Genomic DNA, 27,239 nt, shown 5'->3' with positions numbered 1-27,239 from the left:
TGAATAAATTAATTTGATGTTGAACTCACAGATGTGGAGACCCTCTTGTTTTAAATGTTAAAGGAGCAATTTAATGTTACTGTACGTTCTTTATTTTGACAACATTCCAAAACAGTTTATTTCTAAGATCTTTATGCTGTGATTAAGGTTTTCTTATAGTGACATTAGGATAGTCCTGTGGCTGTACTTTAGAGTATTCCAAGAAAAGAAACTGAAAACTGAAGGCACGGGTATTTACTGTCAGCTGTGAATGAGTTGGATTCTATGTTTGGAGTCATTAGTCTGCAGTGAAAACATGCTGAGCAAGGTTCATCTTGTTTAGCAAATATTGAGGCATGAGTTGTTGCAGAAGAGTTTTATAGGTTCTCAATTTGGTTGACTGGTAAGCAGTTTAGCCCCACACACTAAATTAAAGGACTTGCAATTAACAGATCTGAAATAATCTGAGAAAGAACAACAGTTACAGACACCAATGCTACAAGATAAAAGGACTTATTTGTGTACCGGATAGAGTTGTAAAAGAAAAAGAGTGAAAACAGTATGTTCTTCCAGTGTGTCTGATAAACCCATTTTTTATTCTGTATTCCTGCTCATGTAGGAAAGTGTATCACTTTGTGATTGCTACAGTATCTGTGTTTCAAGATAACCATACAATGAAAAGTGGCAGTCTTAGTGGGGGGAGAGTTTTAGGAAGAGTAAAATATATTATCTTTTATCTAATGTTACTGACGTTAATATAATATTAATAATCATATTATCTTCAATAATTGGATGTCACATAAAATAAGTTTAACAAACAAAAAATACTGCATATATTATGTCTTCAGGATGAATATGATTAATTCAAATTCAGCTTTCATTGACAAAGTCTCATAAGCTGCTCACCTATATTGCAAAGAATAATTTAAATCTAGTCATATATTGGCATCATGCAGAAAGTGAACAGGTTCAAGCTGCATATACGGTGCCAGTGTCACCATGCATTATCTACAAGCTATACAGTATGTAGCACATACTGTACTGTACAGTATATGAAGTATACTAAGTTAAAATCTGGAACCTAGTCTGAATCTCAGTCAGTTGTATTGCAGATGTGTAACAAAAATAATACTTAATGTGTATATTTTAATATTATATTTATTTGAACTAGACATTTTTTACTGAGATGGCATCTGAGTGACTCCTGTAAGACATACATGTGATATATAATGTGTGTTAAATACAGCACCTTGAAAAAGTATTCACTGTTCAACATGAGTTAACAATTGTGGTTTGTGGACCACATTTTCAAGACATTTTTTATTATGTTTATGTTTTATTCTGAATGCTCAAATTGAACAATTTTATAGGTGACAGAAGTTAAAATGCTAGCAACAACAGATAAGAAAAATAAAAAAATAAAATATGTTGATTGCATAAAAATATATTAGCATTCATTCCTCCTATATACTTGGTGGAAACACCTTTGGTAGCAATTACAACTGAAAGTCTTTTGAGTACAGTACGTCTCTACCAACATTTTACACTGGGATGGTGCAAATTTTGCCCATTTTTCTTAGTAGATTGGTGCAAACTCTCTCACATTGCTTGGGGATCACTTAATGTCAGGTTTTCATGTCTGTACAGATTCTCAATAGGACTCAAGTCAGGACATTGTCTGGGCCACTCAAGGACATTCACCTTTTAATTCTTAAGCCACTTCAGTGTAGATTTTGCCTTGTGCTTTGGTCACTGTCCTGCTGAACTTTTTCCCCTGTTGTAGCAGAACAGGCAGTTTTCCTCTACGATTTTCCTGTACTTTGCTTTTTCCATCAGTACTTGACAACATTTTGAGTTCCTTCTGATAAGAGTCAGAACTATAGCATAATGCAGCCAGGGGCAGGTGCTGTATATAACATAATTTAACCAGCAGCTAAGCAGTTATGAGCCCGGTCAATACCTGAAATGGAGACCTCTTGGGAAAAACTAAGGTTGTTGCAGGAAGTGGTGTTACTGGACCCAGTAGGTGGCACTCACCCTGAGATCTGTTTAAACTGTTTCTGGGCACATGATATGCCTTCTACCTCTAAAAGATAGACTTCAATATGTTCAAAGGGATATTCAATGTGTTTGAATTTTTATATACTATTATTTTGATTGTGTCTTGCTGCAGTTGTTTTGAAATAACTGAATCATTGCTTGAAATTCACCACCTGACTAAAGGGCCTTACAGACATAGGGGTATTTCTGAATTTGCAAAATGGACTCTTCTTGTTTGTAACCTTTTATGTTCTTATGCATATCTTTGATTTGTGCCAGAATATTCTTCATTTCCTCTTTAATTCCCATTGTGATTAAAATAAGGGACACTAAACACATCTTGAGATTCCACTGAAACTATTTGCTTGATTACAACAGTATTATTTTCAATGTGTAATTAGTACTTGAGTTACTGTATGTTGGGTTCGTTCTGTAAAAAAAGTATACTAGCAAAACATATATTTAATAAACTATAACTAATTATATCATACGACTTTTATCAAGTTTTTATTTGCCCATTTAAGGATCATATCACAGAATACTACTCTATTGTTTCAACAGACATAGAAGTCTATTTTATACTCCTTAAGTCAACTATGTACTGTATTATTGTTCACTGAAATTGTCTATTAATTTCACAAGGGGCAATATTTCCTGATATATTGGCCAGGAAATGTGACTTGGAGTATGTGATTCCATGTTTTTCAATTCGTGTTTATTTTAAAAATAAACAGAATACTCTAAGTATTATATTTGTTTTAATATAAGCATGTTATCTTAACAGCACATATTTATTTTACATGGCTTAAGCTAAAATGTGAATAGATGTTTGATACATCTCTTCACAGTATGAAAAGGTTAGTGGTGGCCAACTTAATCTTATTTTATGTTCAAATAAATTAAAATGAAAAAAAACGGAAAAGTAACCAATTTATTTCAATTATGTAACAGAGCACTAATGTAAAGATATCTAGAAAACTATTTTTCTAGCATTAGAATTGATTACAAATGGACAGTGAGTAAACTTTCTGTCTTTACTTCATATACAGTACATCACTATCGGAGCACAAACGTTTTAATTATCAAAGTCAATTATTTCTCATTTCTTCTTACTAAGCAGTGAAGGTATAAACTTTTGATAAATTGATCTTTAACAGAAAGCATCTTTAAGAAAATCGTCTTTGAGATTTAAGAAAATCCCTCTTCATAAAGCAGATGACCTACTTCGACTCCGTTCTTCCTGCTTGTGACAGTGACATCAATTTGCTAAAGCGCTCATGGCTGCTTTTGTATAGTACAAGATACAGCCTTTATCGTCCCTCCCCTCTAATATATGTACTTATATCTCGTTTTAAATATGTATAGATCGCAAAACCCGTGTATTTTGCAGCAATATGATGTATGTCTGCATACGTATGCACATAAATGTTTTCCCCTTGTTTTGCATATTTTCAAATTTTATTCTTCAAATTCTACGGAAACGGAAACTATAGTGCGGTACTATATAAATTATTCTGATACATATACAGTATACGTTACTTCTTTCTGTGGCTTAATGTTTTTTCATACGTTGTATTGTACAGTATTTGAACAACGGTTATTTTAGGCAACCATGTACAGTAAGTCATTACGAAAAAAGAAGGCAGCGAAACAAAAAGCAGATACAGCAATGATGACGTTACATCCTCGAACAGTTTATTTGCACTATTGGTTCCTATGCATAAGGTCTGGGCGCACGTGAGACTACAAAAACTTGAGTCTAGCCAAGAAGTAGAACACAGTATACCAATGCTGTCATCGCTACGCAATAGTATAATGCAAGCTATCTTGCTCGCAGCTCTTTGTCTCCTTGTTCGTGGTCCAGCAACCACCACGCTACTGACTCCTATATCACAAGGCTACGTCAGATCCTTCGTAAACTTTATACAAATTTAATACGGGCTCTTCTCTCAACACACACGCAAGGTCAGCGTCCAAGGACCACGATAGGGAAAGCAGGTCTTACATTCATAAAGGTAATTTGCAATTTATTTTCCTCCGTTACATGCTTACACGTAACTGATGTGTGCGATTTAAGTAAATGCCAGTACTCCGCAGCGTTGTTGTCACTGTTTAAGCCTGCCCATTGGCATGTTACAAACTGCATTGTGTGGCGACGTAAAGTCTAAATTAAAAAGCTGTGACCTTGCAATATTTGAAATCGTACTTTCCTCGTACTGTAATCTGAATGTGATCATGCATCTGAAAATCCTGGCAGTTTTAAAAAGCAGTCCAGTTTCTGGGTAATGTACATTTGTCCTAAATGATGTTCTGTTTTATAATGAGATGTTAAAAAAAAATTGACCATTAAGAGCTGTCTGTAGTAGATTTATAGAATTAATTAGTCACACACTGACTGGTTGCATCCGGATTGTACCACCAATCATTTTTGAAACAAGAACATTATTCTGCACTCCTGGGGAACGCTGCTCAAACAGCAGATTGTTATGCTTGTGCTGTACTCTAATTGCACTTCGCGAATCGAAAGGCGTTGTTACCTATTGTATTTCTCCCCTCATTACTTGTAGTACTGAGAGAGAAAATAAACCACAGCAGAGGTAATGAATGAAGGGGAAGACTGTTCTTTGCATTGTACTCCATAATTATCGGATGATTCTCTGTGAGCCTGCTTGGCAGGGGGCAAAGGATGTTCCATTCCAGGACAGCTGGTTGGTTTTAAATATACAGTTCACGCTGTGCCCTTTATAATGTACTTTTGTTAAATTCTAATAAAATTAAATACCCCATTATAAATCTAGGAAATATATATTCTTATTTATTGGGAATATGGACATTAGTGTGTTATTTTCTAAGCATGCCCTTCAGCAGGCCTCCTTCTATACACGATGTGGCCTACATTAAAGACAATCTTCTCACTATCATGTAATAACACATAAGTTAATTTAGAATTAAAGTGTTTTTTTTTGCATTGACATGTGCGTTATAGTAAAAACTGGACACTAATACCTATTCTTGTAAACAATTATTGCTGTTCATAAATAAAAATTGAAGGTATTTTAAAAGATTTAAATGACATAAATAAAGAGGACATCTGTAATATAATTGCATATTAAATACAGTTATGATACAGTTTTAAAAGTTGCAGACTATTAAATAAGTGTAACACTACACTCAAGGACAAATTTGACCATTTATTGTATAAAAATATAAACTGTATAATAAACGGTATCTGGATTAGAACAGAAAGCAGTACCAATGAGATTTCCTGTCATCATAGAATCATACTGGTAATAATACACTAATGCATCATTATGTGTCTTCTTCCCTTTGCTGTGCATAGGCAGTATCATTCTTGTCTCATTAGCTCTATTCTACCACATGTGAGATATTATAAATTTAGTATTTCTGATTAACCACACCAGTACCAATTGCTGTTTAACACATGCTTATTTGTGTCGATCATTGTCATTGTAAATGCTAGTAAGATTTAATTTTCTTTGTTCTAACTTCTTTTGGCCTTTCTGATGAAGCACTCAAAATTGCTGAATGTAGAAAGCAGCCTGTTCCCAGTTCTCTTTGCAATTGCACAGATCTTTTTGAGCAAAAGAAGATATTCACTACTGGGTATGTTTTAAAGCTATCTACAGTATGTCTTCCACTGAGTGCTTGATGTTTCTTGTTGTTTTATTGTTGTTCAAGATTCCTCCACCATGCTTGGCATTTGGGATTTTTCAGGCAGTATGAAAAACTCGCATAAGATTTAAAATGAGTCTCTTTCTGCAAATGCTTTTTATCTTGCTATTCACCCATATAGGCCATCTTTATGTTGTCCTAATAATCCATTAGTAGGACAATAATGTTGTTGATGTACAGTTCTGTATGTACAGAAACTCCCATTTCAGAAGTTTTCAGATCTTTCAAAGTCACTGTTGGCTTCACAGTATCTCCTCTAACCAATGTCCAGCTTGCCAGTTCAGTTTAGAAGGACTCCTTGATCTGTGTAGCACATTTCCCTTCAGAATGAAGGATACAGTTCACTTTACTCACGTGTGGATGATTTGTTGTATCACTATACGTAAGTTGTACATTAAAATGTCCATCTAAAGGACCTTATGCTGACAGTTGAATTGATCCTGGTTATGTTAAACCACTTAAATGAAATAAGTCAGAAACCATTACACAATTCCCGTGATATTTCTAACTATTCTTTTGCACTGAACTGAACTGGGTTGTTATAGTGTCATTGCAAGGGGTTGAATACTTATGTAATTACAAATCTTCCAATTATTCTTTAAAAATTTCAATTATTCTGCACAACTGCAGGTCTTGACACAACAACATGAACAACTTTTTCTTTTCTTGCTTGAGTATAAAGTACCTGCTTGTAATGACTGTTTTTACCATCTTGCCTAAATAAAATCTTAGCAGCACAACCTTGATTCTATTGCAATTAGCCGTTATCTCAGGTGGCAGAGAAACCAGTGGCTTTAGATTGCCAGAACAATCCTACTTAATGCCCACAGAATACCCAGTGTGTTGGCCCATTGAATGCAAGCACAAAGATGTATGATTCCGTTGTACATTGGTTTAAAATTTGTAGTTAGAATAAGGTAAAGAGACTTCTAATATGTAGATGGCTGTTGTAATATAAATAGAGTTTCACATGAATAAATTACTATACTTATAACTTAATTTCTTTAATTTCTTCGTAAATAAAAGTTTGCTGTCCATGGTCCTGAATTTTCCTTATTTTAATTTGGAAGAACTTTCACATTTCGTAACAAGTTCCGACTTTATGGTTCCTATCTCCTCATACAAATGCAGATCATTGTGAAAACTTTTCACATGCATCAATCTCACCATACTGTATGTGTATGGAGGATATTCTTATGATACCGCGTACATAAAGGAATTTTGTTTTTTTTTTGTTATGCACTTCTAATTTAAGTGTCAAGTAAGTGCATGTTGTCAGACTTTTCCACTTAAGTGAACCTACAATTGTGGATTATATTTTTTCTGTGTACTTCCTTCAGCTAGCAGGAGGCTTGCTGCCAAGCAAAACAAGTTAAACAGCTATTGTATTGGAAACTTAAAAAGGCTGGGCATGAATAACAACATTATAATGGGAGGTTTTCAGTTGTTATGAGAAAGAAAACAAACTAAAGCTATTAAATATGTTTTAGATGTAAGAATTTGAATGCTATTTTTACACTTTTCTATTTTATTCTGTTTTCTATTGTTATAACCAATTCATTATTTGCAGGGAAAGAAGTTAGACATTCTGAATTTGCCTTTCAGTATTATAAAAATTGGAACGAGATAGCAATCACAATCAGAATTCTTTGTATTTTCTACCAATACTTTGCTCAATATGCACACTGTGTAACATTAAAACTGTTGTTTATTTTTTGTCTTCCCAAAATTAACTATAAACATAAAATATCAGAACTTCCAACTGAGAGTTAAAACTAAGCAATAAAATATTGTTGAATGAATTAAGTAGCAGACTTGTGCCTAATGTTTTAGCATCCATCCCCTGGGGTGATATATGTGTGGAGTGGTAAATTCTTCCTGTGTTCAAAACAAGGCAGGATATACCCTCAGTGGGACACCGTTTCATCACAGGGTACACACAGAAACAAACAGAGATGCACACACTCACATCATGTCCAGTTTTTGCAGGAGTCAGTTAACTTGCCAGTATGTCTTTGTACCATGGGAGGAAACTGGAGCTCCTGGGGAAAACCCATTTGAATACAGGTACAATGTACAGTATCACTTCATACCAACTTAGGTCCAGAATTGAATCCAGGGTCCCAGCAGTGTGAGGTAGCAATGGTAACCACTGCACCATCATGCCACCCAGTGTTTTATCATGTACGTGGAAATACAGAAATATGCCCAACACCCGGGCCACAGATGAAAATCAATCTGAGAATGAATTGTATTTCAAAGCTTGTTTTTTTAGTTGAAAGAACAATATTTTGTCTCTAAAACACAAAACAGAAAAACAGACATTTCATTTACAGATGAATAGCTCTATAGACTATAGACTTTAGGTAATCTGTGTCATGTTTTCAAGTGTTATTGTTAATGCAGAATTCATATATAAGCAGAAATACTTACTTCCAAATCTCTTGGGGCTACTGTCATGAAAGCGTTCTTTCCAGACCCTATGCAGACGACATAATCCGGGGTAGAGTGAGGAAAACATGGAGAAAAAACCATGCGGGAGTCGGGAATGAAAACAGAGGGCGTGTCCATGGTGCGCAGGTGTTCTGGGGGATGAGTCTGGGGCAAACTATCCAAATCAGAGTCCAATGGGAAATCCAAGAGGAAGGCAAAAGGTCCAAAGCCGGGCGGTCCATCCGAGACGAGGACAAACAGGATTAAAAACTGGAGCGGGATCCGGTGGAGGGTCGGTGGGAAAAGGGGGGACGCTCAGATCCTGGACTTGCTTGGTACGGGAATAAATGCAGAGCCGGGAACAGAGTGCGCGTCTGGCTCTTATAGGGAGGCAGAAATCGGGGGCAGGTACACAAAATCAACTCAAAAGTAAAAGAGCCGGAGCACCCTTAAGGGGGAGGGACTACAATCGTGACAGTTACATTATTTAGAAATTTCTTGTACACTTCTTGTAAAATATAAACTCTGACAGCAACATTATTTGTAAATATGAAACGTATTCAGATGCTATGAACTGGTACTGAGCATTATTATTGTATTTGGGTAGATTTGTGCATCTAATTAATTCAGAACTGAATAGCAATAGTTGCTATTGCTACAAGTGGGACCTTGTGATTGCTATTAATTCATTTGGCATGTGATAAAAGTCACAAAATAGAATGAGGATGCACAAACTGAGATTTTATATGGTGTTTATTATACTATATAGTCATACCTTTGGTGACCAAATGTGAGGAGGTTTGTACCTCCTCATTGTGTTCATGTGATTGTCTTTTGCCAAAAGTTTTTGTATTTTCTGCAATATCAAGAATAAGCAGTAATTTATTTTACAACACGTTACAGTTTTTAGACAATTTGATTATAGACACTAGTATATTTCACATACAGTAGAGACAATGTTTTTCCATGTTAGTGTGCAAACTATTACATTAGTGTACATGTAGATTTTTCAAATGCATGTCATTTTTTTTAGCATTGTGGTTTTATCAATTTGGAAGACACACACAGGATTTCTATGGATACCAGATAAATGCTACATACTGTATCAATACAAATAGTGCATTCCTAACTGAGGGCTTATTATGACATACCTATGTAATCTGCAATCTTTTATTTAAGATTTATTTATTTGCCCTTCCTATAATCACTTCTATATTGCACAAGGAGAATGAGAACCCACATACCAGAGTCAGTTGACAAATCTGACTGGAGAATTAGCCCATATTGGAGAACAAATTGATATTCTATTGAGGTCACTGCAAGCCTACAGCTGCCAAGCAGTTTTCAGGAGTTTTACAATCCCAGGAGTTTAGGAGTTTAATTGAAGCAAAAAGGTCCCTGTTTAGATAACCTCCGTCACCCCAGAATTGCTTTCCTAGGTTTGCACTGCGGCCTGGGGAATCCCAGTCAGAGTCGGTGACCTAGGCTTAAACCAGAAACACTTGGATAGCATGGCTCAGGAGGTGTTCAGGAGCTCTGGGAAGATGTTTTTAAAATGCCATCAAGATCTGAAAGCTTTGATACCTGAAAGTGAATGCAGTACCTGCAGCTGCCCCAATTATTCATTTATTTGTCATCCAGCATGGTACTGATTAAACATTTATGCCCTAACCTTGGATGTTTAGAGCAACATTGCCATAGAATTTTCAGCAAGTGTTGTTTTGGTTCATCTACAATGAAAACAGGATTCAGACTCTTAAGTTGAAGAGGCAAGGGTCAGTCTTACAGTTGGCATCTCAGGAGGTCAGAATTTTCTGTACTGTTATGTACAGTATAAAAAAAGTGACATTTCATTGCAAAGGTTATTCTTTTGCATTCATTCCTAATATTTCTGTTTTGACTCATAAGTAAAAAGTAGTACACATCACTTTTAATAACCATTTTTGTAATTTATTCAAAAGTGATCATTAACTAACTGCAATGACAATTTATTTGCCGTGAATACCCTTTGTAAAACTCATTGGACTATGAAGGAGGCTCCGTAGCCGAAATGTTTTCTTTCCTTCTCTTTTCAGCATATAATAAACCTTTACTTGTCTCATTGTTCTGTATTTCTTTAGTTTTATGTTATTTGGTGGAGAGAAATATGTCCCTATTAGTGCAGATCTTATCAACTACTAAAGTAAAAAAGTGCAAGTGTCTGTCCACTAAAACAATAGTTTGACTAATTCTTTAGGTTTTTGCTTAGTACTAAATACTTAATACTTAAATACTTCCTGTATTTACTCTATATATATATAGTCTTTAGAGAAGACGTTTACTGGTAATATGTAATGTTTTAAACCATGTACAGAGTAAAAAGTACTGATATATATACAGTACATTCCCTTTTCCTACCACACATACTGTACAGTGTGTTATGATGAGGTTTCTCATTTGCCAGGATAATGTGATAAAGCTGATAAAAAGATAAAGTTGTGATAAAGTTCTACAAGATTTTGGTACAGTATATAGAAGTAGGTCAGGCTTAGCATGTGAATTAACACAAAAACTAGTGTTTTTGACCTTGCTCTTTTTGTTACAGTGTAATTTTAGACCTGCAAGATCAGATTATAAATGATCAGAAAATAAAATAAAAAAACATTGAAAGAACAGAAGATATAAATGCCTTACCTATTTCCCATGTTGAGGGCATCTCAGCTTTGTAAAAATAGACAGTTCCAGGCATTTGATTCTTAGTACATAACATTCTCCCTTCAATAACAAAATAAATAAAAACACACTTTTACTTTTTAGAAAGTATAAAACTTTTATTAAACTTTATTTTTTTATTTAAACTATGAAAAAAATAATGTGATCTTCTCAGTAATACAAAACTAATCAAATTAATGTTTAAAGTATTCACATACTGTAGCTATTCTGAAATTTCATTCTATTATGTTTGAAAAACAATTTATTTGATTTCTGACTAGAATCTACCATCTATCCATTATCATTTACCTTGTAGCAGAGTGTTAGCTTTTATCCATGACCTATATTAAATTAAAGTTATAAAAGTCTGCCTTATAATGTTTATGGTAGCATGATATCAATATGCCCTGCTTAATATTAATCTTTGTACCATTTGGTCTTTCATAAGTATGATTTCTAAATTTGAACAAGGACCCCCTTTTTGACTAATGCCTGTTTTCCATTTCCCTAGGTTTCTTCTTAAAGAAACCAAACCTGTTTTCAAATGTTCTCTACCTTCAGTGGTAAAATTTGCATTTTGATAAAATCTTGTTTTGCATTTAAAAAGTAACTGCAACTAACTGAAGAACAGACCACAGGTGACCTTGTTTGCCTGAAGCAGGTGGGTATGCAAACTAAGCCATGGATAAGAGGAGTGACCTTGAAAACATGCTGGTGCTCCATTATTTTCAGAAAATAGCATACAGTTACATACTGTACAGTCTAACATTTACTTATTTTTTGTGAGAATAAATTAATAAAGGTGATAGAAAGTTAGGTACATTTAAGTACACTTGGTTTTGCAAATTGATTGCCATTCTGTTACACATCAGTTTTACGTTTTTACATGTCATATGTCTCTTTCAGTGATAGTAATGGAGAGGAAGTTCAGGTGGGTAGCTGTGTCAGCATGCGTAGGCTGCAAAGGAACAAGTAAAGGTTTCTTCCATGCTGAAAAATGAAACACAACCTTTTGGCTTTCGGCTATTGTTTGTGTGTTTTTCTTTGTATTGTCTGCTGTTGTAAGACAAATTGTCCCATGGGGATAATAAAGACACCATCTCTTATGTATTTGGTTCCACTCATTCCACGAGTCAAGTCAGAAAATAGTTTGCTTAATTAGTAGGAAGGTAACTTGTTTTCTGGAATTTTACTCACTGAATGTTTAGAGCTACTTAAAAAAAACTGAATTATTCTACAGGAGTCTTGAGGGGTGGAGAAAGACTAATGCAGGAGTTTTTGTACAGGGTTAAATTCTGATAAAGACTCCAAACTTCATATGAAGAATGCAGGTTTTCTTAAATTCTGATATTATATGAGTTAAGGATTCATGAGCAGACTTTATACAGAACTCAGAAAACTGCAGATTATATGAAGAGGAAGCAGTGAGCACCTCCTCATGTCTGATGTGCTGTTTTTCTGTAACATCTTTTTTGCATTAAGAAATACCTGCTCTATTTCTTGTCATTTCTCTACGCTACTTCAGTGAAAGAGGCATTTGTACTGTTTGATTAAAGGAGAGTTATTCAACAGGATGCATTACATCTATTTGAATAGCTTTAACAATAGGGAAAGGCAGTTACATATACTGCCTTGTGATTGGCTCAGAGAAGCACACACCTCCTGCAAAACCAATGACTTGTGCTTTTCATGTGATCTAGCACAGTCTTTTTTAAAACAGGTTCCATTCCAGTCACTGTGTCAGCTTCTTGGATTAAAGCAACCCATGTATTATTTTCATCACAGAAGCATGTGCCAGATCATGTGCTTTGAATCAAATACTAGCAGAAGCTTTGGAAGCTTTCATAGAACCGACAGTGAATACTGTACTGTGTATCTGTAAGAGGAGAAGATGGTGATTGTGTGATAGAAAGACATTTTGAGCAAATAATTTCATGTTAATACATTATACATTAAGCTTATACATTACATAGTTCATGTATGCACACTGATGTGTCTTTTCATTTTACAGAATACCAGTGAATACGTTATTCTACATTTATGTTTTCCAGTTTTAATGAACATGAAAATTGATCCCAATAGTGATATATTGTGTCATTACTTATGTAGTCTGCATAATTATGAGGTCACTAGAACAAATTGAAATGCAACTAAGAAGGAAAATAATATAACAAATAACACATATTTTGAAAGTTCCTGTCTTACTAGCCATCACAGAGGCACACAGTCTCATATCACACAAGCTTAGTAGTCCATCTCAACTGTCTGTTCATTTATAATCATCTTCCAAAGTGTATTTATGCATAGGTACAGAACTCCAGTCTTAGCTACCACGTCTGGAGGTTTTCATTCTTCCCAAGCTCTTAAATCCTAATCCAATTATAGGCTTAACTGAACCAATTTACATTTCGTCACTTCTGTAGGTGCTGGAGATATATAGACATATAGGAATTGCTGGATTTTGACCCTTTAAGGGCTAGTGTTATCCACCCTATTCTCATTTATAAATGTTCTTTTGATCAGTCTTTATTGCTGTACTGCCTTTCTTTGGCAGCTTGGGTTTTTTTTTTTCATCACAAAACCTGTTTTTAAAATGGACCTGTCTCTGTTAAGGTACTGTAGTTTTTAAAGATTTCAGATGTGTCTAATTTGATTGATGGGGAAAGATATGATGCAGAATTGAAATCAGCAGTAAGAAGCAAGATTGAACATTCTAACAGTCAGTTGTAAATGTTTTAGAAGCATTCTATTTTAGTTGTTTTTTTTTGTTTTGCTCCTTCTTTTTGGTTATAAATATATCACTTTTACTGCTGTATAGATGGATAAATTATAACCTACACTCAATGATACAACATACTTTTTTTAGAGGTTCCCACCCAGAGTAATCATCTTTATAATATTGTAATCATAATTCCTCTTCTGTAAAGAGCAGTTATAGTTAAAATATTATTTACCTTAATTTGACTCATGACTCATGGAAAATTGCTTAGTCTCTCTCCCTCTTGTCGTTCCTGTTTACAGGAACCCACAGCTGACAAACTCCTGCTTGTCCAGTATTTTTTCATGGTACTCATGAGCCAGTTCTCCAAGCTCTTCAGTCTTCTGGATATGAAAGGATATGTACACTATATTACCTAACAAAGCGTGTTTGATTATTCTGTGTCTCTTCATTTTACCTATTTTGAGCCATAGAAAGTTTTGGAAGTCATTTATTTGCTGGCTTTTTGGGGGCTTTATTAAGAAGTAATGTCCATGTCTGAGCTGAATGGCATTTAACATTTGTAGTCACAGTGTGTTTCATTAGAGTTTAATAACAAAATGCAAAGTTTTCTCAAACATAGTGGTTCTTATGTATTCTTGAATCCATTTGCTGGTACATTATTTACATACAGTATTTATTATACTGTAGTTTTTGAAATGGTTACTTGTAATCTGATTTAAATTGTTGGGGCCCATATTTAAAGGAAAGTCATTGTTGACATTTTTCATTAGCTGATCTAAATGAAAGTATGCTGTGTACCTTGTAATCAGATTATATTAAGTAATAACATTAGGATGCCTTTAGACAACACAGGAATTTAATTAAAAGGCTTTAGTATGAATAGCCTTTAACAGTGTGATTCCATAGTAAGGTGTGAGTTTCAATCTTCTGAGATTATTTTAAGCAAAAGTAATACAAAAATTCTTGAAGGTAATATAGAAATTAAATTAAGCCAAAAGCAATTTTTGAGAAGCACGGGAGTAAATGAATCTAGTACTACAGCTTTGATTTAAATAAACACATTATTTAATTATTCTATAATATACTATATTAACTTCTGCGTAGACAACACCATCCCCACCAAAGACGTACACTGCTTTTCCAATAACAAACCCTGGATCACCAGTGACCTGAAGGCTCTTCTGAATGACAAGAAGAGAGCCTTTAGGAGGGGAGATAAGGAAGAGGTCAAGCGTGTACAGAGGGAGCTAAAGCAGAAGTTAAGAGAGAGCAAGGACGCCTACAGGAGGAAGGTAGAGGACAAGCTGCAAAGGAATAGGGTGAGAGATGTATGGAGCAGCATGAGAGAGATCACTGGCTTCAAACAGGCTGGGGGTGCAACAGAAGGGAACCTGGAGATGGCCAACGAGTTGAACCAGTTCTTTAACAGGTTTGATTCTGGGTCCTCTGTGGCGCAACACCCATCCCCCCACAGCCACACACTCCCTAACCCTTCACAGCTGCGACTGCCCAACACCTCCTCCATCCCCCCACAAACATGGCCGCCTACAGCTACAACCCCCGACAGCTACTCACCCACCCATCCCCCACAGCTGCCACTCTCCAACACCTCCGCCATTAACACCTGCAGCACTGAAAGCACTATGAGCACCATCCCCCAGGCCAGGCTGACCATCACAGCTGACCAGGTGAAGAAGGAGCTGAAGAGGCTGCACGAGGGTAAGGCCACAGGACCAGATAACATCTGTCCCAGAGTTCTGAGGGCCTGTGCTGATCAACTGAGCGGAGTGCTCCAGCGACTGTTCAACCTGAGCCTGCGCTTGGAGAGAGTCCCGGTGCTCTGGAAGATATCATGCCTGGTCCCGGTACCAAAGAAAGGGCGCCCCTCTGTCCTCAACGACTACAGACCAGTTGCACTGACTTCTCACATCATGAAGACACTGGAGAGACTGGTCTTATCCCACCTGAGACCCCTGGTCAGCTCATCACTGGACACCCTACAGTTTGCCTACCAGCCCAGTGTTGGTGTGGAGGATGCGATCATCTACATGCTGCAAAGGGCCTACTCACACCTGGACAGGTCTGGCAACACTGTAAGGATCATGTCTTTCGACTTCTCCAGTGCCTTCAATACCATCCAGCCCTTACTTCTAAGGAGGAAGCTGGAGGAGATGCAAGTCTATGCCTCCACGACCTCGTGGATCACTGACTACCTGACAGGCAGACCACAGTCTGTGAGACTTCAGAACTGTGTGTCTGAACAGGTAGTGAGTAACACAGGGGCACCTCAAGGGACAGTTCTTTCTCCATTCCTCTTCACCCTCTATACTTCGGACTTTAAGTACAACTCAAAGTCATGCCACCTGCAGAAGTTCTCAGATGACTCTGCAATTGTGGGATGTATCAAGGGTGAGCAGGAGGAGGAGTACAGAGGACTGGTCAGCAGCTTTGTGGAGTGGTGTGGGGTGAACCACTTGGAACTGAATGTAACAAAGACAAAGGAACTGGTGGTAGATTTCAGGAGGAAAAAGGTCAAACCTACTCCTGTCTACATCCATGGGAGTGGCGTGGAGATGGTGGACTCGTACAAGTACCTGGGAATGCACATCGACGATAGACTGGAATGGTCTAAGAACATCGAGGCCATCTATAAGAAGGGACAAAGCCGACTTTACTTCTTGAGGAGGCTCAGGTCCTTCAATGTGTGTAGTAAGATGCTACACATGTTCTATCAGTCGGTGGTAGCGAGTGCCATTTTCTACGCAGTGGTGTGCTGGGGCTCTGGGATTAGAGCAGTGGATTCTAAAAGGCTGAACAAGCTCATCAGGAGAGCAAGCTCTGTCATTGGGTCTGACCTGGACCCCTTGGAGGTAGTGGCTGAGAGGAGAATGATGTCCAAACTAGAGGCCATCATGGACTTCTCCCATCCCCTCTATGACAGGCTTGCAGGAATGAAGAGCACGTTCAGCAATAGACTGATTCATCCACAGTGCGACAGGGAGCGCTACAGGAGGTCATTCTTGCCTTCTGCCATAAGACTGTACAACGCATCCACCTTGCGTCTTGGCAGAGGCAACATCGACAGTGACCTGTTTCTGGACTAAACGCATCTACACATCTACTGCTACATCTGTTCTCTTTCTTTTTCTTTTTCTTTTTCCCGTTTACAACCATTTTTTGTGCAATATATGCCAGGGACCTGTGCAATACATTTATATTTATATCTATATTTTCATCTATATTTATATTCATATGTGTGATACGATTTTTCTGTGTACTGTTCTGTTCTAGTTTGTTCTTGTGTGTCCGGACTGTGAGTAACTCTTGTATTGTATTGTATTGTATGTACTATTATATTGTACTATTATTATATAATTCGTTACACTGTGGCTGTGTTGTGTGTGTTAAGCTGCTGTTGCACTGCAATTTCCCTCAAGGGATCAATAAAGTATCTATCTATCTATTCTAGGGATTAACTATTCACTAGAATAACTAAATATTGTTTGTTGATTATAACTTGTTGCATTTTGAAGATATGTTGTATTTGCATCTTTAATATCACTGTATGACTTATTAAGATAATTAGGGAATGAAAAAGGATATGGTTGCAGCAGTGTAATATTATGTGATGAAAGATTAACTACAGACTAAAGGTGATGATTTATTGATGTAATCAACAGCTGACTACTGCTACTGCATTTTCAAAGAACATTTTTCACCATGTTCTTGGTGGCTTATCTAATACTACAGTGCATCTTTATGTATTGGGGTTTTCTTTGAAAATATATGAAATATACCTTTTTTCTCTGTAATTGTGTTGATTTGCTATGTTAATTGATATTTCCATTAATTAGAAAGGCCCCAACGCTGTCTATGCAAACTATGAAACAGTTTATAGTTCAGACATGTGTACATAATGTTAAAAACTATTCAACAATGTATTCCACGACATTTTGTATCATTACATAATTTGCATTTATGTACTGTATGGCTACAACATTGTGTAGACATACAGAGCATCAATGACATTTGTTTATAGATTTCTGAAACTGATTAGCAAATTGTGTTGAGCAATAAGGTAACATCCTAAAAAGTTAAACAATATATTTCCAGATACAACATACATGAAATGTATTAGGAATGGTTTAATGCAATAATTGTTTAAATGGCAGCATTTGTTATGATCAAGGTGAAATATTCTTTCACTTTCAACTTAGTATGCTGCAGCTCATATTTGTTTGACAGTAGAAGAGGTTTGGCATAGTCAAATAGTTTCCTTTAGCCTAGGCCTGGCTAGGTTGTATAGTGTCTGAAGACATGAACATGCTACATGGATTGACAGCATTGCTTAAATACCTTCCATTAAACCCTGCATACGCAGGATAAATATAAACATATCCATTTTGATTTGGTGTATTTAATGTTTTTTTCCTTTTTTATTCATGTTTTAAAATAATGTCGCACAGCTCGGTCTAAGATTTGCAATAATATTTTCAGTTATTTTTAGGTTTCTTGAATGCACAGTGACTATTGTTCTTGAAGCTGTTTTTTTTAAACAAAACTATTCTTTCCATTGTCCAGAGAAAAGCTCTCCCTGCTTTTGAAGCTGATGTGGGTCATATCATCATGAATAGTGACAATTACAGATTATACCAAATAGGAGGGTAAGCAAACACTTTATGTGCTGCAAAGGAAATCCAAAAAATATGGACATGGAAGCACCTGGAAAATGACATTTAATGTAAACAAGTGTACAGTATTTATACTGTTTATAGGTTTATTCCATACTGAAAAAAAGAAGAAAGGAAACACACTGTTTCGGCCGAGGAGCCTTCTTCAAACTCCACGGCTGAAACGTGTTTTCTTTCTTCTGACGCAGCTCCCTACTTGAACTACTTCAGTATTTACAGTATATGCAAATAATCAAGCATAAACTATCAATTTAAAATGGGAAGCACTAAGCTAGAAAAAGCAATTTCCAAAAAAGACTTTTGCTTATGTTAGTGGTCTCAAATTCAGTTCCTTGAGGGCCCTGTGTCTTCTGGGTTTCATTGAGTCAAAATAGTAGTCAATTAAACAGCTAACCTAATTATTTTCTAAATTAGACATATATGATTTTTGACACAGACACAGTTGATTACATAAAACATAATGTGGACCAGGGTAATACTGAGTTTGAGTTTACAGCTTGTCCAAGGTCATTCATTATTAATACTATTAGTAATATCTTCGATAAAGACTTTGATGCATAGAATATTTCTGCATACATGCCCACCGTGTTGTACCACAGCGTACCCCGCTCGTTTTGAATGGCTGCATCTGTATATAATTAATTAAACTGAGAATGTAGTTGGAACAAAAAACAAAAGACACTAGGGCCTTCAGGAATTGAGTTTTGTAACGGGAGCCGGTCCAGACTCCCGTGAAGTGTGTAGTTTAGGGCCCTATGCAGATGGTATAATCCGGAAGAGACTGGAGAAGAGCTACAGGGAAAACACGGTGAGGGAAGGACTGGATGACGAACAGGGGGCAGTGCCAACAATGATCCAGGTGCATGGGGGGAGCGCAGGCGAACAAGTCCAAACGAGGGAAGTCTAAATGGGAAACTTGGGCTCCAAGTGCCGGGAGATCCATCCAAGACAAACAGTTAAAACTAGGAACGGGATCAGGGACAGGAACAGGACCAAGGAAATTAAAAACAGAGTGACGAGGACAGGCACTCCGAGCTCTGGACTCAGCTGGTCAGGAAGCCATTCGGTAGCAGTGCTATCTGTGTCAGGTTCAGCAGTAGAGCTAGTGTCCGTGGCCGTACCATACGTCCAGATTTTTCTGGCCATGTCCTCTATTTTAATCCTTATATCTCTGTCTGGGGGGAATTTTCAAATATTCAAAAATGTCCGGGATTTTGACCCCATTATTTTCACCATGAAGAATAATTAACAAAAGTTTTAAAGATAGTTAGAAAGAGAGATAATTTCTTAACTTCTCTAGTTCGCTTTGCGACTTACATTATCATTCAGTTTTCGTCCTGTACGTGTATGATTATGTCACGAGAGAGCGAAATCGGGCGTCAATATCAGTGTCTTTACTCGGTCTGTGCAGTGCAGAAGCATTCCCTCGAAAGGTTCCCTATTTTGTTTCTCGTTTTTCTAACTTTAAACACAATGCCAAAGAGAAAGTGTAAATTCACAGCAGAACTAAAAAATAAATTTCCGTGTTTTCGAAGTGGCAGAGAAGACTGGGAAGCTGCATGTTTGATGTGTTAGCCTGGTACTTTTATCTCCGTGGCAAATTAACAGATTATTTTGTAAAATCTGGCAGAAAAACAGAGGATACTGTTATTGTAGCAGAGGGGACTTATGCATTTCACACGGTTAAATATCATCACAGTTACTTTACCAATGAACATAAAATGTGGGATATTTTAAAAACCCGCTCTATCCCGACCCCCTTCCCAGATAAGGTAATAGGAAAGTTCCTCAGGGAGTTCTCTTGTTTTGAAGTTCAAATATGGTAACCGAAGTGGCCGATGTATAATCCTCCTCGTTCTCAATGGGTGTGCATGATCTATCGGAGCTGGCGTCAGTACTCTTGGCGTCTATTCCATTCAGCCAAGACATAATACTTGAGTTTTGCAAGGTATTCATTTTTGATCACTTGTTCTGTTGGCGAATGTGGCACTAAACTGTGTCTCTGAAAGCTCAAGAGGAGTATGAACACTCAAGTATTAGTGTGCGCTGTATCAATGTAGCTAAGTACGTAGGCTGCGTATCTGACACATAAACGAGTTTTATTAAAATAGAAAATATTAAAACCTGTCTCAAGCTTTCTGAAACCGAGTAAGTAAATTACAGATGAAAAATTATGTAAATATTTAATTATTCAATTTTTAATTCCCAATTTTTCAGTGCACACAACAAATTACACAATGGCAGAGCGGTGGCACTGTGGCTAAGGATCTGTGCCTGTGGCCGGAAGGTTGCCGGTTCAAATCCTGAGGCCAGCAGAGGAATCCTACTCCACTGGGCCCCTGAGCAAGGCCCTTAATCTCAACTGCTCCAGGGGCACTGTACAATGGCTGACCCTGCACTCTGATCCCAAGCTTCTCTCCCTGTCTGTGTCTCATGTCTCATGTGTCTTGCAGACTGGGGTATGCGAAAAGACGAATTCCTAATGCAAGAAATTGTATAGGGCTAATAAAGTGATCTTATCTTATGTAATTTCTAGGGTCATCTGGCGTACCACCTGGGGGCGCTCCGCACCACAGTTTGAGAACCACTGCTCTAGATAATGCTTGTAGTAAGGTATATAGTTAAAGTGTAGGATTTAAATACAATTGTGTATGGCTTAATGTGTGCAATGTCCTAGTAGGACCCTTAGGTAATTGTGTTCAGTTTTGGTAATCATATTACAAAAATATATTTCGGTAAAGAGAAGAGAGGCCAGATACATTCCTGTGCTAAAAGTAATGCACTCCACTGATAGACAAAAGCTTTACCTGATTCAAGTATTGAACATCCTTAAAGACATTCACAAAGTCAATAGACTTCTTCAGCAAGAACAATTAAATATGAATGATAGAACAGAAATGGCAACTATGTGGAATTGCATTTAAAACTGAGAACAGATGGCATTTTTTAAAACAGATGGTTATTGAAGTCTGAAACATGCAATACAGCTATGTTGTTGAAGTCAATACCTTCTTTTACTAACAGCTAGAGGAGATACTCTGATCAATCTTTTTCTTAGCTAATGAATTTATAATCAAGTTTATTATCAATCAAACATTGGCAGTACTACATCTATTATTTCCCTGTTAAAATGTTTGTTCGGTTTTAGCATTTAACAATAGAAATATTATTTTCTGTGGTGTATTGTGGTCATAATTTGCCTCATAGTTTGAGCTAGATCCTTTTGCCAATATAGTGGTTTACAAAGTAGTTTATAGGGCTTAACAATATTTAACAAATTACTGTACGTAATCACTGTATTACAAAAACAAAAAATGTAAACTATTGCCAGTATTTTAGTATATGATTTTATTTTTTAAAATGGAACAGAATTCAGGTTTCTTTTTTTCAAAGTATATACAGTGCCCTGAAAACATTTTCAAACCCTTGCACAATTTTCAGTTTACTTTAAAGCTTTCAGTCTTAAGACTTTTATTTATTAGTAGCGACTAATATTGAAATACACACAACCTAATCCATACATTCAAAGAAAAAAACAAATGAATTAAGAACATAGAGCAGTGATAATTAATATGAAAGGAAATGGAGAAGTAATGATTGCAGAATTATTTAAAACCTTTGCTGTAACAACATTACATTAATTTAAGAGACACATTCGTTTTTTAAGCACAAAATTACAGAGTTAGTTGATTGTACCTTAAAATGGCAGTTATAAAGATTTAGAGAAAAATAACAGAAAATAGCTGTGTAGACTAGATAGGTTTATGGGCAGATATCTCACACATTTTCCACATTATTCACTACCCACCAATAGAAACAGTGTCTTGCAAAAGTATTCAGGCTATTGCACAGTTTTCACATTTTCTTGCCTTAAAGCTTGCAATAATTAAACTTTGAATTAACAATTAATATTTGTTATATACACAACATACTCCACACATTCATAGCAAATAAAAAAGAAAAAAGTACGTAAGTAATATGGAAGAAAAATGGAAAAGTTAAAACTCCATAAGTATTCAAACACTTTGTTTTAGCAAACCTAAATTAATTTAGGTGCACAAAATTGTATCCCGTGATTAGTTGAGTAGCCTCTGTCTGAGTGTAAGAATAATTGTTCACATGATTTCAGAATAAATACATATCTTTAAAAAACTCTCATTTATGTCAGACTTTCAGGCAAAGATTCAAACAAAAGGATATTTTGATATAACTCAGGAATAAAGTTGTGTACTCTAAAGGCACAGATCAAAAGAAGAGTACAAAACAATTTTAAAGACTCTTAATATTTATCCAAGCATAATGTGGATTTATGAGAAGTGGAAGGCACCCAGACACTGCCTAGACCAGGTTGACCTCCAAATGGAACCTTCTGGCAAGGAGGAATTTGGTTAAGGATGTCATTGGGCCAAACGAAACTAAAAAGAACATGTCAAATCACGCATGGGCTGGAAAGCTAGGGTGGAGTTATTGCAACCATGGATGAAGCAAATTACTGGCAAATCTTAGAGAAAATCTGTTTTAGATCCAAAACTAGGAAAAAAATTCACCTTTCAGCAGGACAATGGTCCAAAGCACAAGCCCAAAACTACACTGGCTTAAGTGTAAGAAAGTGAATGTCCTCGAGTGCCCTAGTCAAAGTCCTGTCTAGAATCCTATTGAGATTATGTGGCAAGGCTTAAAAACATACAGTATCTGCGAAGAGTAATAGGCACAAATTGTACCAAGGTAGTGTACAAAGCAGATAACCCAAAAAGACAAAGGTGCTTCCAGCAGGTATCGAGTATGTGGGCCTGAATACTTAAAAGATCAACATGTTTTTTTTTATTCTCTTTAGCTTTTGCTGACATTAACTTATCTTACCCTTTGAGGACATAAATTTGGTAATAAAGTATTAAATGTTAAGTTTAAAAAAAATTGCATGCATCATTTAGGAAGGGTCTGAAAACATCTTCCAGGCATTATACTTGGAATGTTGTCTATTTGCAGAAAACCAAAAGAATACCCTCCACATGCAAAATATTAAAGTAGATAATGTAAAAGAGTACCGATCAATTTGATGTTTGAGCAAAATATACAGTGCTTATAAAAACCTTTTTGTCCTAATCCTAGTATTAAAACTTATTGATATATATTATTTTCATATACACTGTATGTACAGTACACATTCTACCCCACGACATCCAGGTGAAAAAAATATTCTAGTAATTCTTAGAAAAATAATTGAAAATAAATACTGAAATACTTCAGGTGTAACCTTTTGTTCTGAATCGCATACCAAGTTAATTGGCCTCCACCTTTGTTAAATTGTGGTGATTCACATGATTTCAGAATAAATTCAGCAGTTCCTGTAGGTTTCCTCTGCTATGTAGTGCATTTCAAACCAAATACTCAACCAAGTTTTTGAATACCAAGGAGCTTTAAAGAAAAAACTGAGACAAAGATGTAGGAAGGCACAGATCAAAAAACATTTCAAAGGCCTTGAATATTCCTTGGAGCGTGGTCAAGACCATTATTAAAAAGTGAATTTGCATAGAAACTGGCTGAGCAAGAAGAAGACTGATCAGAGAGTCCACCAAGAGGCCAATGGCAGCTTTGAAGGAGGGACAGGCTTTTATAGCCAAAGTGTACCGGTGACAGCCTAATCATTCCACAAATTTGGTCTTTATTGCAGGGTAGCAAGAAGGAAATCATTGCTGAAAAAAACAGCTAAAAGGCATTTAAGCAATGCATCAAATATGTGGCAAAAAGTTATTATTGGCATAATCCCAACACAGCACATCAACCAAAGAACGCCATCCCTAATGTGTTATGTGAATGTTTCTCATCAGCAGGGACTAGGGCACTTATCAGGATAAAAGGTACAATGAATGGAGCAAAGTACAGGAAAGGTCTTGAGGAAAGCCTTTCTGTATTTTTCAGCATGACATCAACCTGAAGCACACAACCACTGCTACACTGAATTGTACAAAGAGTTAAAAAAGTAAATGTCCTTAAGTATCTCATTCAGAACATAGACCTAAATCCAATAAAAACTTTGTGCCATGCCTTGAATGCACTTGACAGAATTTAAACAGTTTTGTAACAGTTGTAAAATAGAATGGTCAAATATTGCTAATTCACAGCTGTAATTGCTGCCAAAAGAGCTTCCAGCAAGTATTAACTCAGGGGAGTGAAGACTTATCCAATTTTGATGTATAACATTTATGTTGTTAATAAATATTTTTTGTCCCAGTGGAAACATTTTTCACCATAAACGTCTGGTGTATTGTGTGTAGGTCGGAGGAAAACATCCTCATTTAAATGCATGAAATTCTGAGGCACTGACACCAAAGAAAAACAAATTTTCTATAGGAGCTGTATAATTATTTGTAAAATAATTTATAATATAATTTAATGCTTATAAAGGAGTCAATATAATGTTAACCAAATGAAGCAACACCTAAGTATAATGCACATGAAAGATAATACAACCAAAATTACAAACATCAACTTCTTTCTTGCAAGCCTTATGCATTGTTAATGGATGCTTTATATCAAGTATATCAAGTGTGTGAGGGAATATGTGAATATCTGGTTACTTACATTTTTAATGCAAAATTATATTATGTTCACTGGACCAACCCATGACTGTCAAATGAAATACACGAGTCAGAAAATCAAACAGATGCAAGACAAAATTGACGACCTTGAAAACAGTGGACAGCACAATAATCTGAACATCCTAGGCCTACTGGAGAACTCGGAGGGCTCCACACCACTTGCCAAAAATTTTCAATCAAAGCTACTGAAATGAATGGACCTTCCCTTCCTTCAGGTAAAGGTTTAGACAATGAACAAGCCCACAGATCAATCTGTCCTTCTCCAGGCCCCAGCGACCGGCCTAGAACTGTGTTGTTGCTATTTCTTCACTTTCCTGATAGAGAGGATGTCCTCCGGGCTGCACTGAAGAAGCGCAACATCACTTGCACTTTCTACCAGGATCTCTTGGTCATGAGGAAATGATGGGAGTTTGACACGGTGAAGAAAACTCTTCTTGACCAGAATATATCCTGAGGATTTACTTATCTGGCTGATCTACACTTTACTCATAATGGAAAGTTACATTTATTCACGTACCGACTGCTGAAATGTTATTCTGTCAAGTCATACATTTCTGCCTCTGACATATGATCTCCACTCAAGATCTAAGCACTTTTGGAAGATTTGGTAACCACTTTGGACTTATATTGAAAATCATCTTTCTTAATTCAGATTTTTTTCCTTCAAAGATTATTTAAGTACTGGAGGACTGGGCAATTGTGTCCCTATATGCCATAAAACATCATTATGTAATTCATTTTCTTTTGTATTAATGGATGATTATTGTATCTTATTTTGAATGATGGTTATGCTGTAAACCGACTACTTTTTGTTATTGTTACTGCTGTTCCGGTAAACATTTGAAAGCAGATTGTTCCAATAGAGCAAACTATAGACTTGATAATATCTTGATCTGCAATTTACATTTCAAGGAGAGTCATGCTTTTTGGGGTTGACAGGACTCTAATGCTATAAAAATGCTACGTAACTTTCAGGAAATGCCAGAATGATAAGAATTACAGTATAAGAAAGCCCATGACCTTCTTCATATCACTGAGTAAACAGTTTTCTAAACCATGTCCTTTTCTTTTTGCTCCCAGTATCTGTCCTTAATATACAAAGTTACTTAAATTAAAATACCTAAAGCTGTTTTTGCCTTTTATGCTCTAAGACACAGTCGAACAATAGCTGTGCCTCGTAACGTACAGTAAGTACTTAACAATCTTCAAATAACTTTCCATTGCTCACTGAGGAAACTGGGTGGTTTTTCTGCTGTGCTATAAGGGAACACTATAGATCTCTGCTTGCTTTCATTCCAGTTGAACTGTAACACTCCAGTGCTAACTGACGAGCAATATCAAGTACATTTCTTGATCTGCTTGGGTGTTTATTTAACTTGTTTCCTGAGTCAGTTCTGAATGTCAAAAAAACTTTACTTCAAGAATACTGTTTTTAAAAATGTTAGCTTCCAGAACCTATCACGACCTCTCCTCAAATTGCTTGGTACTACTTCTGATTAAACAGCTCTTAAACAGTAATTAAGGGACGTTCTGAAACTCAGAAGTTTCTGAGGGTGTGATAACTACACTTTTTCTATCTTTAAAGAGCTAAAAAAACAAATTTACAAACAAGATGAAAACAGAAAGCTGAAATCATATAGCCTGTATAAAATATTGTATTCTATAACTGTTATTACTAATTATTTGGTTGATGCTCTTATCCAAAGCAACTTACATTAGTACCCATTTATTCATCTGAATACATTCCTGCAGCAATCTTGGTGAAGTACTTCGCTCAAGAGTACAACAGTAGCATCTCACCTTGTATTTGAACCCATAACATCGAATTATGAGTTCAGAACTCAAACCACTTCTGGCAATACAGCTATACAAATGACTGATTTTAAGCATGTTTTATACAGTGGGCACCTAATATGGTATTTAGATTGCATGATACTTCACACTGAAGATAAACATTCTTAAAAACATTTTCGATTATACCTAATAAATTCAAGGTATTTTGTGGTAACCATTTATTTTTTAACTTCAGGTCATGCACTGGTTACTATAATTCACACATGCTATTCTTTCCATTAGCTCTAGCATGTCCTGGTTCAGGCTGCTTTTATTAGAATCCGTTTCCATTACTAAACACATCCTTGAGGTCAGAGGTACTTTTTTGCCAAGTACACGTGAGCTTCCTTTGCTTAAGGCAGCAATTAAAAATCACTGTAGCAGCTAACATTATACTGCCACATGTTCTGGCTAGAAACACATTACAAGCCTTTTAGAGAATGAGAGAGTCCAAGCTGTGTAGGTTAAGCTCTAATACCTTAATAAATATCCACAATTATTTGTAGAAATTACAGTTTTGCAACTAAGAGTTCACAAGAATCTGTTCTTGTTTTTGTT

General features: G+C 36.2%; 1 protein-coding gene across 2 annotated transcripts in view; it reads left to right on the top strand.

Annotated features, from left to right (window-relative positions):
* Nucleotides 1-3,795: 3,795 nt before the first annotated feature.
* The window catches only part of LOC148829437 (monocarboxylate transporter 2), a 46,851-nt gene continuing 23,407 nt past the window's right edge, over nucleotides 3,796-27,239 (top strand). Inside the window, exon 1 of one of the 2 annotated variants that reach the window (XM_088924039.1) lies at nucleotides 3,796-4,034. The gene's annotated coding sequence lies outside the window, so the exon portion shown is untranslated. Of the gene's footprint in view, nucleotides 4,035-27,092; nucleotides 27,141-27,239 lie in introns of those variants that run through there. The other variant, XM_088924041.1, reaches the window with a different exon arrangement.

The sequence above is a fragment of the Atractosteus spatula genome, chromosome 8, assembly GCF_055471065.1.
Source record: "Atractosteus spatula isolate fAtrSpa1 chromosome 8, fAtrSpa1.hap1, whole genome shotgun sequence".
Classification (NCBI taxonomy): Eukaryota; Metazoa; Chordata; class Actinopteri; order Semionotiformes; family Lepisosteidae; genus Atractosteus; species Atractosteus spatula.
This window is presented reverse-complemented; position numbering and strand designations above follow the sequence as displayed.